This window comes from Oncorhynchus mykiss, chromosome 10, assembly GCF_013265735.2.
Source record: "Oncorhynchus mykiss isolate Arlee chromosome 10, USDA_OmykA_1.1, whole genome shotgun sequence".
Lineage (NCBI taxonomy): Eukaryota > Metazoa > Chordata > Actinopteri > Salmoniformes > Salmonidae > Oncorhynchus > Oncorhynchus mykiss.
The window spans coordinates 84254906-84262405 of record NC_048574.1 but is presented as its reverse complement, the minus strand read 5'-3'; the positions used below and the strand labels follow the sequence as shown (position 1 = coordinate 84262405).

General features: G+C 40.8%; 1 protein-coding gene across 4 annotated transcripts in view; it reads right to left on the bottom strand.

The window, feature by feature from the left end:
* LOC110515513 (regulator of G-protein signaling 12-like) overlaps window positions 1-7500 on the bottom strand; it is a 152151-nt gene that overhangs the window by 20182 nt on the left and 124469 nt on the right. The gene's annotated exons all lie outside the window — the stretch shown is intronic.

Genomic DNA, 7500 nt, shown 5'->3' with positions numbered 1-7500 from the left:
AAGGGTTTCATCATAGAACCGTGATTCCCCTAAAGGGTTTCATCATAGAACCGTGATTCTCCTAAAGGGTTTCATCATAGAACCATGATTCTCCTAAAGGGTTTCATCGTAGAACCGTGATTCTCCTTTTATAAAGGGTTTCATCATAGAACCGTGATTCTCCTAAAGGGTTTCATCATAGAACCATTATTCCCCTAAAGGGTTTCATCATAGAACCATGATTCTCCTAAAGGGTTTCATCGTAGAACCGTGATTCCCCTAAAGGGTTTCATCATAGAACCGTGATTCTCTAAAGGGTTTCATCATAGAACCGTGATTCTCCTAAAGGGTTTCAACGTAGAACCGTGATTCTCCTTTTATAAAGGGTTTCATCATAGAACCGTGATTCTCCTTTTATAAAGGGTTTCATCATAGAACCGTGATTCTCCTAAAGGGTTTCATCGTAGAACCGTGATTCCCCTAAAGGGTTTCATCATAGAACCGTGATTCTCCTAAAGGGTTTCATCATAGAACCGTGATTGTCCTAAAGGGTTTCATCATAGAACCGTGATTCCCCTAAAGGGTTTCATCATAGAACCGTGATTCCCCTAAAGGGTTTCATCATAGAACTGTGATTCTCCTAAAGGGTTTCATCATAGAACCGTGATTCCCCTAAAGGGTTTCATCATAGAACCGTGATTCCCCTAAAGGGTTTCATCATAGAACCGTGATTCTCCTAAAGGGTTTCAACGTAGAACCGTGATTCTCCTTTTATAAAGGGTTTCATCATAGAACCAAGTTTCTCCTAAAGGGTTTCATCATAGAACCATGATTCCCATAAAGGGTTTCATCATAGAACCGTGATTCCCCTAAAGGGTTTCATCATAGAACCGTGATTCTCCTAAAGGGTTTCATCATAGAACCGTGATTCTCCTAAAGGGGTTCATCGTAGAACCGTGATTCAACTTTTATAAAGGGTTTCATCATAGAACCGTGATTCTCCTAAAGGGTTTCATCATAGAACCGTGATTCTCCTAAAGGGGTTCAACGTAGAACCGTGATTCTCCTTTTATAAAGGGTTTCATCATAGAACCGTGATTCTCCTAAAGGGTTTCATCATAGAACCATGATTCTCCTAAAGGGTTTCATCATAGAACCGTGATTCTCCTTTTATAAAGGGTTTCATCATAGAACCGTGATTCCCCTAAAGGGTTTCATCATAGAACCGTGATTCTCCTAAAGGGTTTCATCATAGAACCATGATTCTCCTAAAGGGTTTCATCGTAGAACCGTGATTCTCCTTTTATAAAGGGTTTCATCATAGAACCGTGATTCTCCTAAAGGGTTTCATCATAGAACCATTATTCCCCTAAAGGGTTTCATCATAGAACCATGATTCTCCTAAAGGGTTTCATCGTAGAACCGTGATTCCCCTAAAGGGTTTCATCATAGAACCGTGATTCTCTAAAGGGTTTCATCATAGAACCGTGATTCTCCTAAAGGGTTTCAACGTAGAACCGTGATTCTCCTTTTATAAAGGGTTTCATCATAGAACCGTGATTCTCCTTTTATAAAGGGTTTCATCATAGAACCGTGATTCTCCTAAAGGGTTTCATCGTAGAACCGTGATTCCCCTAAAGGGTTTCATCATAGAACCGTGATTCTCCTAAAGGGTTTCATCATAGAACCGTGATTGTCCTAAAGGGTTTCATCATAGAACCGTGATTCCCCTAAAGGGTTTCATCATAGAACCGTGATTCCCCTAAAGGGTTTCATCATAGAACTGTGATTCTCCTAAAGGGTTTCATCATAGAACCGTGATTCCCCTAAAGGGTTTCATCATAGAACCGTGATTCCCCTAAAGGGTTTCATCATAGAACCGTGATTCTCCTAAAGGGTTTCAACGTAGAACCGTGATTCTCCTTTTATAAAGGGTTTCATCATAGAACCAAGTTTCTCCTAAAGGGTTTCATCATAGAACCATGATTCCCATAAAGGGTTTCATCATAGAACCGTGATTCCCCTAAAGGGTTTCATCATAGAACCGTGATTCCCCTAAAGGGTTTCATCATAGAACCGTGATTCCCCTAAAGGGTTTCATCGTAGAACCGTGATTCCCCTAAAGGGTTTCATCATAGAACCGTGATTCTCCTAAAGGGTTTCATCATAGAACCGTGATTCTCCTAAAGGGTTTCATCATAGAACCGTGATTCTCCTTTTATAAAGGGTTTCATCATAGAACCGTGATTCTCCTAAAGGGTTTCATCATAGAACTATGATTCTCCTAAAGGGTTTCATCATAGAACCGTGATTCCCCTAAAGGGTTTCATCATAGAACCGTGATTCCCCTAAAGGGTTTCATCATAGAACCGTGATTCCCCTAAAGGGTTTCATCATAGAACCGTGATTCACCTAAAGGGGTTCATCGTAGAACCGTGATTCAACTTTTATAAAGGGTTTCATCATAGAACCGTGATTCTCCTAAAGGGTTTCATCATAGAACCGTGATTCTCCTAAAGGGGTTCAACGTAGAACCGTGATTCTCCTTTTATAAAGGGTTTCATCATAGAACCGTGATTCTCCTAAAGGGTTTCATCATAGAACCATGATTCTCCTAAAGGGTTTCATCATAGAACCGTGATTCTCCTTTTATAAAGGGTTTCATCATAGAACCGTGATTCCCCTAAAGGGTTTCATCATAGAACCGTGATTCTCCTAAAGGGTTTCATCATAGAACCATGATTCTCCTAAAGGGTTTCATCGTAGAACCGTGATTCTCCTTTTATAAAGGGTTTCATCATAGAACCGTGATTCTCCTAAAGGGTTTCATCATAGAACCATTATTCCCCTAAAGGGTTTCATCATAGAACCATGATTCTCCTAAAGGGTTTCATCGTAGAACCGTGATTCCCCTAAAGGGTTTCATCATAGAACCGTGATTCTCCTAAAGGGTTTCATCATAGAACCGTGATTCTCCTAAAGGGTTTCAACGTAGAACCGTGATTCTCCTTTTATAAAGGGTTTCATCATAGAACCGTGATTCTCCTTTTATAAAGGGTTTCATCATAGAACCGTGATTCTCCTAAAGGGTTTCATCGTAGAACCGTGATTCCCCTAAAGGGTTTCATCATAGAACCGTGATTCTCCTAAAGGGTTTCATCATAGAACCGTGATTGTCCTAAAGGGTTTCATCATAGAACCGTGATTCCCCTAAAGGGTTTCATCATAGAACCGTGATTCCCCTAAAGGGTTTCATCATAGAACTGTGATTCTCCTAAAGGGTTTCATCATAGAACCGTGATTCCCCTAAAGGGTTTCATCATAGAACCGTGATTCCCCTAAAGGGTTTCATCATAGAACCGTGATTCTCCTAAAGGGATTCAACGTAGAACCGTGATTCTCCTTTTATAAAGGGTTTCATCATAGAACCAAGTTTCTCCTAAAGGGTTTCATCATAGAACCATGATTCCCATAAAGGGTTTCATCATAGAACCGTGATTCCCCTAAAGGGTTTCATCATAGAACCGTGATTCCCCTAAAGGGTTTCATCATAGAACCGTGATTCCCCTAAAGGGTTTCATCGTAGAACCGTGATTCCCCTAAAGGGTTTCATCATAGAACCGTGATTCTCCTAAAGGGTTTCATCATAGAACCGTGATTCTCCTAAAGGGTTTCATCACAGAACCGTGATTCTCCTTTTATAAAGGGTTTCATCATAGAACCGTGATTCTCCTAAAGGGTTTCATCATAGAACTGTGATTCTCCTAAAGGGTTTCATCATAGAACCGTGATTCCCCTAAAGGGTTTCATCATAGAACCGTGATTCCCCTAAAGGGTTTCATCATAGAACCGTGATTCCCCTAAAGGGTTTCATCATAGAACCGTGATTGCCCTAAAGGGTTTCATCATAGAACCGTGATTCCCCTAAAGGGTTTCATCATAGAACCGTGATTCCCCTAAAGGGTTTCATCATAGAACCGTGATTCCCCTAAAGGGTTTCATCATAGAACCATGATTCTCCGAAAGGGTTTCAACGTAGAACCGTGATTCTCCTTTTATAAAGGGTTTCATCATAGAACCGTGATTCTCCTAAATGGTTTCATCGTAGAACCGTGATTCTCTTAAAGGGTTTCATCATAGAACCGTGATTCTCCTTTTATAAAGGGTTTCATCATAGAACCGTGATTCCTCTAAAGGGTTTCATCATAGAACCGTGATTCCCCTAAAGGGTTTCATCATAGAACCGTGATTCTCCTAAAGGGTTTCATCGTAGAACCGTGATTCTCTTAAAGTGTTTCATCATAGAACCGTGATTCTCCTTTTATAAAGGGTTTCATCATAGAACCGTGATTCTCCTAAAGGGTTTCATCGTAGAACCGTGATTCCCCTAAAGGGTTTCATCATAGAACCGTGATTCTCCTAAAGGGTTTCATCATAGAACCGTGATTGTCCTAAAGGGTTTCATCATAGAACCGTGATTCCCCTAAAGGGTTTCATCATAGAACCGTGATTCCCCTAAAGGGTTTCATCATAGAACTGTGATTCTCCTAAAGGGTTTCATCATAGAACCGTGATTCCCCTATAGGGTTTCATCATAGAACCGTGATTCCCCTAAAGGGTTTCATCATAGAACCGTGATTCTCCTAAAGGGTTTCAACGTAGAACCGTGATTCTCCTTTTATAAAGGGTTTCATCATAGAACCAAGTTTCTCCTAAAGGGTTTCATCATAGAACCATGATTCCCATAAAGGGTTTCATCATAGAACCGTGATTCCCCTAAAGGGTTTCATCATAGAACCGTGATTCCCCTAAAGGGTTTCATCATAGAACCGTGATTCCCCTAAAGGGTTTCATCGTAGAACCGTGATTCCCCTAAAGGGTTTCATCATAGAACCGTGATTCTCCTAAAGGGTTTCATCATAGAACCGTGATTCTCCTAAAGGGTTTCATCATAGAACCGTGATTCTCCTTTTATAAAGGGTTTCATCATAGAACCGTGATTCTCCTAAAGGGTTTCATCATAGAACTGTGATTCTCCTAAAGGGTTTCATCATAGAACCGTGATTCCCCTAAAGGGTTTCATCATAGAACCGTGATTCCCCTAAAGGGTTTCATCATAGAACCGTGATTCCCCTAAAGGGTTTTATCATAGAACCGTGATTGCCCTAAAGGGTTTCATCATAGAACCGTGATTCCCCTAAAGGGTTTCATCATAGAACCGTGATTCCCCTAAAGGGTTTCATCATAGAACCGTGATTCCCCTAAAGGGTTTCATCATAGAACCATGATTCTCCGAAAGGGTTTCAACGTAGAACCGTGATTCTCCTTTTATAAAGGGTTTCATCGTAGAACCGTGATTCCCCTAAAGGGTTTCATCGTAGAACCGTGATTCCCCTAAAGGGTTTCATCATAGAACCGTGATTCTCCTTTTATAAAGGGTTTCATCATAGAACCGTGATTCCCCTAAAGGGTTTCATCATAGAACCGTGATTCCCCTAAAGGGTTTCATCATAGAACCGTGATTCTCCTAAATGGTTTCATCGTAGAACCGTGATTCTCTTAAAGGGTTTCATCATAGAACCGTGATTCTCCTTTTATAAAGGGTTTCATCATAGAACCGTGATTCCTCTAAAGGGTTTCATCATAGAACCGTGATTCCCCTAAAGGGTTTCATCATAGAACCGTGATTCTCCTAAAGGGTTTCATCGTAGAACCGTGATTCTCTTAAAGTGTTTCATCATAGAACCGTGATTCTCCTTTTATAAAGGGTTTCATCGTAGAACCGTGAATCCCCTAAAGGGTTTCATCATAGAACCATGATTCCCCTAAAGGGTTTCATCATAGAACTGTGATTCTCCTAAAGGGTTTCATCATAGAACCGTGATTCCCCTAAAGGGTTTCATCATAGAACCGTGATTCCCCTAAAGGGTTTCATCATAGAACCGTGATTCTCCTAAAGGGTTTCAACGTAGAACCTTGATTCTCCTTTTATAAAGGGTTTCATCATAGAACCGTGATTCTCCTAAAGGGTTTCATCATAGAACCGTGATTCCCCTAAAGGGTTTCATCATAGAACCGTGATTCCCCTAAAGGGTTTCATCATAGAACCGTGATTCTCCTAAAGGGTTTCAACGTAGAACCGTGATTCTCCTTTTATAAAGGGTTTCATCATAGAACCAAGTTTCTCCTAAAGGGTTTCATCATAGAACCATGATTCCCATAAAGGGTTTCATCATAGAACCGTGATTCCCCTAAAGGGTTTCATCATAGAACCGTGATTCCCCTAAAGGGTTTCATCGTAGAACCGTGATTCCCCTAAAGGGTTTCATCATAGAACCGTGATTCTCCTAAAGGGTTTCATCATAGAACCGTGATTCTCCTAAAGGGTTTCATCATAGAACCGTGATTCTCCTTTTATAAAGGGTTTCATCATAGAACCGTGATTCTCCTAAAGGGTTTCATCATAGAACTGTGATTCTCCTAAAGGGTTTCATCATAGAACCGTGATTCCCCTAAAGGGTTTCATCATAGAACCGTGATTCCCCTAAAGGGTTTCATCATAGAACCGTGATTCCCCTAAAGGGTTTCATCATAGAACCGTGATTGCCCTAAAGGGTTTCATCATAGAACCGTGATTCCCCTAAAGGGTTTCATCATAGAACCGTGATTCCCCTAAAGGGTTTCATCATAGAACCGTGATTCCCCTAAAGGGTTTCATCATAGAACCATGATTCTCCGAAAGGGTTTCAACGTAGAACCGTGATTCTCCTTTTATAAAGGGTTTCATCGTAGAACCGTGATTCCCCTAAAGGGTTTCATCGTAGAACCGTGATTCCCCTAAAGGGTTTCATCATAGAACCGTGATTCTCCTTTTATAAAGGGTTTCATCATAGAACCGTGATTCCCCTAAAGGGTTTCATCATAGAACCGTGATTCCCCTAAAGGGTTTCATCATAGAACCGTGATTCTCCTAAATGGTTTCATCGTAGAACCGTGATTCTCTTAAAGGGTTTCATCATAGAACCGTGATTCTCCTTTTATAAAGGGTTTCATCATAGAACCGTGATTCCTCTAAAGGGTTTCATCATAGAACCGTGATTCCCCTAAAGGGTTTCATCATAGAACCGTGATTCTCCTAAAGGGTTTCATCGTAGAACCGTGATTCTCTTAAAGTGTTTCATCATAGAACCGTGATTCTCCTTTTATAAAGGGTTTCATCGTAGAACCGTGAATCCCCTAAAGGGTTTCATCATAGAACCATGATTCCCCTAAAGGGTTTCATCATAGAACTGTGATTCTCCTAAAGGGTTTCATCATAGAACCGTGATTCCCCTAAAGGGTTTCATCGTAGAACCGTGATTCCCCTAAAGGGTTTCATCGTAGAACCGTGATTCCCCTAAAGGGTTTCATCGTAGAACCGTGATTACCCTAAAGGGTTTCATCGTAGAACCGTGATTCTCCTAAAGGGTTTCATCATAGAACCGTGATTCCCCTTAAGGGTTTCACCATAGAACCGTGATT